The following is an 11323-nucleotide window of genomic DNA, read 5'->3' as shown; positions in this document are numbered from 1 at the left end:
TCCTAGATTATGGAAAAAACAAGTTTAAAGACGGTAGTCAAAGAACTTCTACTCTACTCATAGTCACATGGTTTCAGTAGCAGCCTGTTCTGCACTCTCACATCCAAAGGCTTGCACACGTGGACACGTTTAGACAGGTGCAGTAATTACATTTGCATTGTTTTCCATTAATTTTACGTTTAGAAGTCCCTTGCCCATGTTTAAACTTATACTATTAAGCTTGGTTATACAGATGACAGGAAGTGGGAGTCAGTGGGGGCTGGTAAGATGTTCGGTAGTTAAGATCATGTACTGTTCTTGAGAGGACCTGAGTTCAGTTCCCAGTGCCCATGTCAGGAAGCTTAGTAATTTCACTCAATCAGTTCATCCAAATGGTCAATTTTGTAGGAAAAACACAGTGATTTGAAATTTAATATTAAGTGTAATTTATAAATATATGTTCAATATATTTATTATAATATATTTAGAGTTATATTATTGATATATAAAATACAGCTTATATTTAAATATTAAAATTGTTTTAAAGTGAAGACAGAATCTCATATATGATTCCTCACTGCCCCATACATAGTTTCTGGCTCTCACTGTGAAATTCTCAACCTTTACTGACCATGTGACATTTTTGGTAACATAGATAAGGTTCACAAGTCCAGAAACCCTCAAGTTCGAAGAACTCTTCATTAACCCTTACTTTTTTAGGATAAAGAAAGCCGCAGGGTAATGGTGAACATCTTTAATCTTAATACTTGGAAGGCAGAGGCAGGTGGATCTCTGTGAGTTCAAGGCCAGCCTGGTCTACAGATTGAGTTCTAGGACAGCCAGGGCTACACAGAGAAACCCTGACTGGGGCAGCAGCAGCAGCAGCAGCAGCAGCAGCAACAACAACAACAACAACAGCAACAACAACAACAGCAACAACAGCAACAAGATAACAGATAAAGCAAAGAGCTTCACTTTCTCTTATCTCAACAATTACTTATGTCCACATATAAAAGGGAGTCTACCCTGGTCCCACAGCACATTAAAATTAAAATATGTTCTATTTCAGTCATGAAAATTCACAGTGGTCAGACAGACTCACCTTCCTCGGGAGGGGTTTCTATTTTGCACCATGGCACCAGGTAGGCAATGTCAACCTCCTGTTTATCAATGAAAGCCAAGTTGGGAATGAGGAATCGCTCTTGCCATTCCTTATCATTGGCCAAGGCTTTGCGGACTGCAGTTCGATGAGCAAAATTGTCTACGGTAGAAAAGAATGGAGAAAAGACTTTAAAAATTGATGTCAAGTCATCTGTGCTTCTTTGGATTATATCCAAATCATTGATGGTTTATCTGGAACATACAGGAATACCATGCTGTGGATCTGGGAGCATCCACCTGAAGAGACATGTGCGTCTAGTTGCTCCTGGTCTTCGGGGTACAAGGAATGGAAACAACTGTTGCATTCTCACTGAATGGGCTCCACAGGCCCCACCTCTGTGAAGGCAGCTGTGTGCAGTTAAGTGACTGTGTCTCCATCTGTGACGTGGGAATATCAACCTCCGGGTTTGCCATGATAAGTAAATAAATAAAGAGGGCTTACAACAGTGTTCAACACTTACACGTGGGCTATTCTTATTTAAGTGAGCCATTCAACTGACAGTGCCAGCTGAAATGCCGATTTTAATTTGGTAGTGATGGTAGGTGGCCAAGCTACAGCTTGAATACATTTTAATGTAAGTGAAAGTTGGATGTACTCAAACAGATAACTTCCAAAGAAACAGTGCTGACTCTCTTACTATAGTCACTCACTGCTGTCTCTCCAGCACTCATTTCTCAGTTACTGAAACAGGTAGACATGTTAAACAGTGTATGGGTCTAGAACTATATTCATTTTTTATAAACACCTCATGAGACTAAGGTAAACTATATCATTTATGAGAGGGATAAGAAATAACACCTGGAGCTGGAAAGATGCTCAGAGGTGAAGAGCACTGTCTATTCTTCCAAAGGTCCTGATTCAATTCCCAGCAACCACTTGGTGGCTCACAACCATCTATAATGAGATCAGATGCCCTCTTCTGGCATGTAGGCACACATGCAGGCAGAAAACTTAATAAATACATATACATAATAAATAAATAAATCTTAAAATACAAACACCACCACCTGCTTTATGGCCTAAAGTGAGGTTAATTACTTTTCCCTCGGGCCGTCCTTTAACATGAACCACATCTGAAGCATAGGTTTCAGCTTGAAAAATCTCTCAGACAGAAATAAAACAAAACAAAACCCCAAAGCATACCCTCTATCCATAGAATGAATCTTTTCTTAAAGGATTTTGCAAACATTAATTGAACATAGATGGCCAAACACTAAAAGCAACGAATTATGAAGAGTTTGCTGAATAGCCTTAAGTCCTGATGTTGGCTATTAAGACTAAACTTTTAAAGGTAATGGACATTCTGAATGACTTTGTAATTTGTTCTTTTTGAAGTAGGTGCACCTTTATTATGAGACGAATGCTTAGTAATATTAAGGCAAAATTCTTTAAATTCTTAAAGTAGTATGGCAGTGAATTTCTTAAAACTCTGTGATGTAGAAATGAACGGAAAATAGTCTCTGATGCAATAGAAGCGATAAGCCCCAGAGCCAAGGGAAGGTCAAAAGTTGACTGCCATTCTCTCTCCACCCCCGTTTACTCAAAATCCTGACCGTGTAAACCGTTTCCACTAAGATGCTGATAACCAGGTCTAGCATCTCTTCACTCTGTGATCTTAACCTACTTGGCCTTTTGTGAACAGTTTTAAATTTTCCATTAAATCAGTTTTCCAATAGGTCACTGTAAGTGTTTAAGACTGGTGGAGCAGGCCTTTAATCCCAGCACTCGGGAGGCAGAGGCAGGCGGATCGCTGTGAGTTCGAGGCCAGCCTGGTCTATAAAAGTGAGTCCAGGACAGCCAAGGCTAACACAGAGAGACCCTGTCTCGAAAAACAAAACAAAACAAAACAAAACAAAACAAAAGAAAAAAGGCCCAAAAGAATGGTAAGTCTAAACCATTTAATGAATTGACAGATGAGAACTCATCATTTCCCAGTGATAATGCTAGACTTTGGGAAATGGTTCTAAAAGGTGGACTGAGAAGAAGGCCCTGAGTTTACGTTTTGGTTCTGCATGCTTCAAAAATGTTCTCCTTAGTCCGTATCTCCACTAATGTAGATCCATCTAAGATCCATGTAGCATGTATCAGAACAGAAATCTCTACCAAACATTTGAACCGGGTGACTCATACCATACTTCCAAATATGGAACACTCTGTTCGTTCTGCCTCCAAATTCTACAGTCCAATATCCGACCAATTCAGAGTGAGCTGTCCGAAGATGAACATTTTGCTTAAAATTTTCCAGAAACTCTCCCATCTTCGAGGGTTTAAGGTAATACGTATGGAATTCATAGAATGTTCCATCACTTTGTTTGTGGCCGGTAGCAAAAGATGAGCACACCTGAAGAAAGAAAAATCAGTTCTCAATATTTGGGGGGAGGGGATGATTTGTGTTACCTTCCATCCAGATCTGGGTCTGTCCACAAGAGGCACACGAGCTGAGTCATAATCCCTGTTTCTATTTCTCTTTTCAACTCTCCATGGGTGTTTTAGTGGATAGCAAGGTAACCACTGCTAAACATGTGGGCTCTCCTTAAGCCTCCTTTATTTTTGGTTTGTTTCAAGATAGGGTTTCTCTGTGTAGCCTTGGCTGTCCTAGAACTCACTCTGTAGGCCTGACTGGCCTAGAACTCATACAGATCCACCTGCCTCTGCCTCCCAAGTGCTAGGATTAAACGTGTGTGGCACCCCCCCCCCAAATTCATATAAATTGTTTTCCCTTATATTCTTTTAATTTACAGTGTATGTGACTGAAAGAACTCTGTAGACTGTATGTCTCTGGGCATACACAATGAACATGTTTACCGAAAACAATGTTTTATTTTGTTTCTTGAGACAGGGCTTCTCCATGTAATGGTCCTATCTGTCCTGGAAATCAGGCAGGCCTTGAAACTCACAGAGATCTGCCTGCCTTTGCCTCCTGAGTGCTGGGATTAAAGGAGTGTGCTACCATGCACGCCCAGCTTAAAGAAAACTTTTTCAAAAAGAGAAATTGCTGTTCGGCTCAAAGAGTTGTTCCTACATTCAGCAAACATAGAAGTGGGATGTAGGCGATGCATTAGGATGCTATCTCTCTCCAGCTGCATTACAACATCTGGTGACAGACCAGTGGTCCTCAGCCTTCCTAATGCTGCAACTCTTTAATACAGTTCCTCATGCTGTGGTGACTGATAACTATAACATTATTTTGTTACTACTTCATAACTATAATTTTGCTACTTTTATGTATTGTAATGTAAACATCTGAAATGCAGGATATCTGATATATGACCCCAAAGGGATCATGATCCACAGGTTGAAAACTACTGTTATGGACCATGGATGCTAAAAAATCATTGCCAGAATTGCCTCAATCACTCTTAGTTTCTAATGAGAAACGGAAGGTGAACATGGGCTTTAGTGCTTTCAGTTGACTAATGTGGTAGAAATGCCTCTCAGGTATTATTATTTTTTAATAGTTACTACTTTTTGTTCTGAAAGTACTTTTTCCTAGGAACTACTTTGTTAGAAATTACCTTGTGTATGCCATATGCATACATGTATGTGTGCATACATTGTATGATACTGTCATATAAAAACTCATCTTATTTTTAAATTGGGCTAGCATGCGTCCATTTCATGAAGCTAATAATACCATAAAAATCTGCTAAAGCAGATCAGATGAATATAAAAGTATGGAAAAATCCATGCATACATTGACAACTTAGTCTGAATAGATAAAACAATCTTTTCCCTCTTTTTTATGTTTTTGCTTATAAAGCACTATTTTATTTAAAGCTTAATATAAGTTTCCCCTTTAGTTCATTCCATTGATGTTATTCTGAACTATATTCTTCCATTTTTAAAATTAATTTATTTATTCACTTTACATCCTGATTACAGTTCCCCCTCCCTTCTCTCTTCCTAGTCTCCCACACACATTCCCCTCCCCCGATTCTCCTTAGAGAAGCGGAGGGCCCCATGGGTACCAACCAACCTTGGCATATCAAATAGCATCAGGACTAAGGGCATCCTTTCTCACTAAAGGCCAGACAAGGTAGCCCAGCTAGGGAGAAGGGACCCCAAAGCAAGGCAGAGACAGCCCCCATTCCAGTTTTTAGGGGACCCACTGCACATCAGCTACATATGTACGGGGGCCTAGGTCCAGGCCATGCATGCTCTTTGCGTGGTAGCTGAACTATATTCTTTTGTTTTTGGTTTTCTTTTTTGAGACAGGTTTTCTTGGTGTAGCCTCGCTTGTCCTGGACTCTATTTGTCAATCACGCTGGCCTCGAACTCACAGAGGTCCGCCTGCTTCTGCCTCCCAAGTGCTGGGATTAAAGGAATTCTACATTTTGCTAGGCAGGCAGCAGCAGGTGACTGTAGGCCATAAGGGCTTAGCTTGAGCATATAAAAGACCTCAAAGCCCGCCTCCACAGTGACACACTTCCTCCAACAAGGCCACGCCTACTCTAATAAGGCCACTCCCTGTGGTCCAAGAATTCAAACACAGGTGTCTATGGGGCCATACCTATCCAAACCATGACACTGCTCAAATCAGTAAACTTTATAAAAGTCAGCAGCCGTCTCTGCACTTGATGTACTGTGTGTGTGTGTGTGTGTGTGTGTGTGTGTGTGTGTGTGTGTGTGTGTGTGTGTGCTTTCAACCCAAAATCTACTAATGGGATTATTAGAAATAATAATCACCATTTAAAGGTTAATAAAACATCAGGAAGTGAGCCAAAGCATTCACAACAATAGTTTATAGGTTGATTCAAAGAGTGAGAGTACATTTGAAGAATGAAATAATTGCCCGAACTTTTACTATTTCCGGGACTGAATACATAGAAGGGAACCTACAGAGAGGAGGAGGTTTGTGAGTGACTAGACAGAAATGATTTTCCGGAGTTCTGTTGTAGAGTCAGAATTGCGCCGAGGGAAAAATATATGCTTTATAATGTCCAACTTAAGACTTCGTCTTGCCAGCACTGACTTATTAAAGAGAATGTGGGGGAGGGGGGAACCAAGACACCCCTCCAAAAAAAAAAAAAAACTAAGTTCAGAGAAATACTGTAAGGAAGTAATTGGGATGCTGCATGAACAACGCTGGGTGAGTAGCCATTAGTCTCTTCTTCGAGGTTTACTTGGTTCTAGACTAGGTTAACCTGATTCCCCTTCCATCACTTGAGTAAGTTAAAGTCCCGACCAGAAAAAATTGGATTTATTCCCCAGATAAGCCTGTGCTCAACAACTAGGGCTGGATGGTGGGTAGTCGAGTTTCTGGGAGCTCCTTAACTGGGGATGCTCCCGGAAATCTCTAAGGAAGGGAGTCCATCCTTAACTGATGGGCTCTGGTGGGCAGGGTCCTATCTCACCATGACCCTTAGGTGCTAGGGAACCCAAATAGACACCCTATTCGCGCTATGCCTCACGGACACAGGAAGAGCGCCTGCGCAGTACTCAAGCGACCCACACGGCTCCGCCCACTGAGTTCGCCCTGCAGCCCCTACCTGAGGCGCTAAAGCCCGCGGGGTCAGCACCCTCCTCAGGCCGCTTCGGAGTGCGAGCATGGCACAACCTGGAGCGCTTAGGGAGACCGCCGCCCCTGGTGCTGGGACACGCGCCTTCCCGCTTCCTGATGCGCGCGCCCGCTGGGTTAGACCCGCGCTGGGATGAGCTAGGCTGGTGGCGCTGCTCTGCCTCTCCCTTCAGGTAGCCCAAGGGCCCCAACTTGTGGGGTCTGTGCTGTCAGCTCTGATCTTTTTCTAGGCCTTTGTTCTACAAGGTTCTGGCCCTGACGTCAGAGGTGATGATGCAATGAGCAGAATCCTGCGCTTCGTGCAGTTCCACATCCTGGGTCACCACGTTACACTGCCCCCTCCCCACCAGGGTACTAACTCTCCAAACTGTAGGGCACAACGTGGCTGTACATGGGTGCTTTAAAAATCTTGGGGTGGAGGTGATTTTTGTGGTACTGACCAGGAGCCTTCACCTTTATCACAGAGTACTCTGCATCCTTCTTAACCCCCTGCATACCTTGGGAAGCTCGGAATAAAGATGGGTCAGTTTTCTTGGTGCCAAGAACAGTGGGATCATAGACCTGAAATGTGACCTTTACAGTCATACCCAAAAGATCAAAAGTAAACTATTCTAGTCTACTTAAAGGGCTGAGCTTCTTGTTTGATTCTTGGTGCCCAGAAGAACTTCATCTAACATGTTAAAGGTGGTTTTGTTGTTGTTGTTTGTTTTGTTTTTTCCACCAAAGGTCATGTCTCTGTTAGGTATACTCTGCTGTTTTGTAGTTTTCTATATACAAATAATGTCCATTAACTAGAAAGGCGAGAATTTAGATCAGTTCATAGCACTTACCTTCAGGCGTCTTTAGCGTTTACAATAATTACTGCATTAAACAACATTATAATTTATGACTCCTTGCTAATAGTTCATTGAAGTAACATTCCTTACATCGTTAGAGACTGGGAAGAATTATAGGGTTATCAGATACGCTTTTATTGGAATGCCTTGTGGAAAGGGTTTGGATTAGTTGAGGGAAGTTTTAAAAAATTAGTAATTCTGGAAGAATATAGCCCCCCGACATTATTTCTTAAGCCAGTAAATGTAAACAAAGCATCATTTGTATAAAGACAGCCTCTACTTGATTAAAATCTGTCACTTAGACTGTTTTCAGCCTTGAGTTAACAGTTCATTTACTTATTCAATTAATACTTACTGCATTTCTTTTATACTGTGGACACTTTCCCAGAAACTATAGAAGTGGGGGGAAAAAAAAAGCTACAGTTTTTTCCGTATTGAAATTTACAGTTTGCAGAACATGACCAAAGAGAAAACACGGTCAGTTCCATGGAGCTGAGGCCAGATTCTGTGGATTTAACCAGAGAAAGGAAAATACTGGGAAACAGGATTCTGCAGTAACCTGTCTGCTCAACACGTGCACCTTCCTGATCACCTTCTTCTACCCTCACGCTGTCCACATTTTTATTTCATCATTCTTTTGATTTTCTTTAAGGTCCAGTGTTGTATGGAACTCTGAATATCATATGGCTTTCCTCTGTCCAACCAGAGTTAAGTGGGACTTTTTTTTATTTTTAAAGTGGGACGTTTTTATTGCTCTCATGTGATTCTTGCTTAGCCTTTATTTAGGCTTTCAAAGCTCACACTGGTGCAGTTCTAAGAATATTCATGCCTCTGTGTATATTATCCAATTACATGTGCAGTAATATGTGGGTATGCATTATTCAATGACTATGGACAAAGCTGTTCGAATTTCGTTGTAATTGTCTTCTTGTTCTGACACAGATGAAGGGAATCCACCAGTTCAAGACTCTTAGATTGATAGCTGTTACTGTTAGCAAATATTGGGTTCTCCCTTGAAGCACTAGCAAAAGGACTGTCAATAGACACCAGGACTGCCCTAATGCCAACCCAGCCATCTTTGTCACTTTGCCTTTCCCTTGAGATACAAAACAAAACAACTACACACAACTGGTTGCTCTGAATGAGGAGCCTCACCAAGTCGTTTTGCAAAAGGCTTTTTGCTAAAGCCAGAATATTTAGTCTCACAAATGTAAGTGATCTCTAGATGGCCCTGTATCCAATTCTGTCTGAGTCAGAGAGGAAGCACCTTCTCAAGGCAGCCTAGCAGTGGCACTACTGTCCCTGTGCTAAGGTGGTTAAAACTGTGATTGCCCCGAAACCTATGGTTACAATTGGTCTAGATAGCTCATCTCTGGCTGTATAAGCAGATTGTTCAGGTGTACTGAATCAGTTCAAAGTCACTCTTTTGTGTGGCCTTCCTTGGTGTTGCGCAGTCAGACCCAACAGAGACTTCTCTCAAGTGGTTTACTTTCAATATTGTGGGTTGCCCTTGTTAACACCAAGAAAGATAGATGCCTAGGAGATATCAGAGTGGCAGTGACAGCAAATGGCAGTGAAAAGTAAGAAGGTAGCAGGCAAGCTATGAGGTAGTATCAGGGTTAACTGATGGCCAGAGAAGCAATTGAGTCCCTTGAGAGTGGATGAGGAGAAATAAGAGTGGTCCAGTAGAGAGATATCAAGAGAAGGAGGAGAGTTGAGACAGATGAAAGATGAAAGGAGCCAGAGAACAGAAACCGCAGCCCCGATCACCAGATGAGTTCCAGAGCGCCATGGAAGTTTTAGGGATGAGGGTCTTAGATCTCAGGCTGAGAGCCCTGTCACTGGCCGCTGGTCAGGAATAAGGAGCCTCTATTCCTAGGCCTGCATAAAAACTGTAACACAGGTTGCCATTAGCGGCTGACAAATTAGAATGCTAGGCCTGGCTAGAAGCTGCCGTATAGCCATGACCAAATGCTTAGGACTTGGATTTTCTAGGCCCACTCAAGCTGTAGTACTCTCAGGGCCCCAGGGTCCTGATACTGGAAGCTTTTATAAGGACTGTCACAGGGAGGGTATGATTTGCCACCGCTCCTGCCAGCTGCCACCATTGGCTGTTGCTAGGCAGGGAGAAATGAAAGCAGCTAAACACCAGCTCCTTTTCCTTGCCTACCCATGATTCCATCTGGGCAGAGCAGGGATGACCTCTGCCAGCCGATTGGTAACCAAGCCACCAGGGCCTTTCTCTAAGGCATTCCTAATTATTCTTTGTATAACAAGACTCCTTGGTAAGTCTTATGAGCATCCTGGCCTCTGGTGTTTCTAAATGTGTATCATGTACTGAGTTGCAAATAACACAATAAAGAATTGAATATAAGGAAAGAAATGAACGTCAGTGATGGAAATATAAAAGCAATGTTTCAAAAACAAGCAGAACATGTTTATCAGACACAGAATAGCAAAATCGAATGGAGGATGTGAAAGAATTTTAAGTAGTGTTGAGGATAAGAGGAATTTTAATATATCTGTAAAAATATAGTTAGTACATAATATTTATGAATTTATCATCTAGAATACCACAAGCCCTGATACAATTTATTGACAAAAGGAAACGCCTAATTTTAGTTAGCAATTGGTTACCCATCCAAATTTTCAGGCCATTTGATGGTCATCAGTATATTCCTTTGGTCTGTGCCCTGAAGGTTACAAACCACTGCTTACCCAGGAATGGAGTTGTTGGCTCATAAGTTATATGCATATTCATCTTTACTAAATAGTATCAAAATTTCTTATAAATTTATACTCTTCACAGAACATATGTGGGTTTTCTGACTCTTTATTTTCTTCTTTGTGGTCTGATGTAACCCCCTTCCCCCATATAACAAATATGTATCAGTAACGGTGATAGAAATCAAGGCAGGCTAAGAGAAAAAGTGACTTAATGTTACTGCTGCTTGATTTTGTCAAACTATGCAGAAGGCAGCAGGCAAGGTTGATCCGAAGCAACCTTAGCTGGGTAGGAGGGCAGTCACATGTCAGATGCCTGTCTTCTGGAACCCTGGCCAGTGTATTCTGTAGTCACTTCCCTGGGTAAGCACTCCTGTGTATCTGTGTGTTCTATTCTGTAGCCACTAGATGGTGGCATAAACCAACTTTTGCAGTGTGTGTGTGTGTGTGTGTGTGTGTGTGTGTGTGTGTGTGTGATTTTCTTTTTGAATGATTTAGCTTTCAGGGTACTTTTGTTTACTTTCTTTGTGTTTACATGTTTAGTGATGAATTATTTAGTAGAGAAAGGTGAATTATAACCATTATGGGTCACATTATTGCCAACAATATTAAGAATTAAAATATTCTCAATAAAAGCAAGAATTAAAAATGAAAAACAAGTTTCTTGCCACTTTATTATAAAGAACCTTAATTGTGTCACTGGATATTTTTTAGGAAACTGTGTTCATTATGTTGTACACTGCTTTAGGGAGGGATAAAGAATTTAAAGTGCTCTAAGGGGGGGGGTTTAAAAAAACTACTGCATATTTCTTGAGCGTATTAATATATTTGATGTTTATATTTTATTTGCTGCTATTTTTATTAGAGTAAGTAGCAGAAAAATTATGAGCAGCTCAATATTTAACTATAGCAAGAACATATGTAGTGATTGTATTAATAAAACAAATTGGTATATGTACATCATTTATAGATATCCAAAAGGAGTGGGCTGTCCTTAGGCTTTGTGTAGGAAATGGATTTGGTACCTATTAAATTGCTTCTCTGGAATGTGGGAGAAATATTACATAGAGAAAGTATTTCTGGATTTTTAAAATTATTTAATAT

The sequence above is a fragment of the Acomys russatus genome, chromosome 2, assembly GCF_903995435.1.
Source record: "Acomys russatus chromosome 2, mAcoRus1.1, whole genome shotgun sequence".
Classification (NCBI taxonomy): Eukaryota; Metazoa; Chordata; class Mammalia; order Rodentia; family Muridae; genus Acomys; species Acomys russatus.
The sequence above is the reverse complement of the archived record's forward strand: the minus strand, read 5'-3'. Positions refer to the sequence as shown.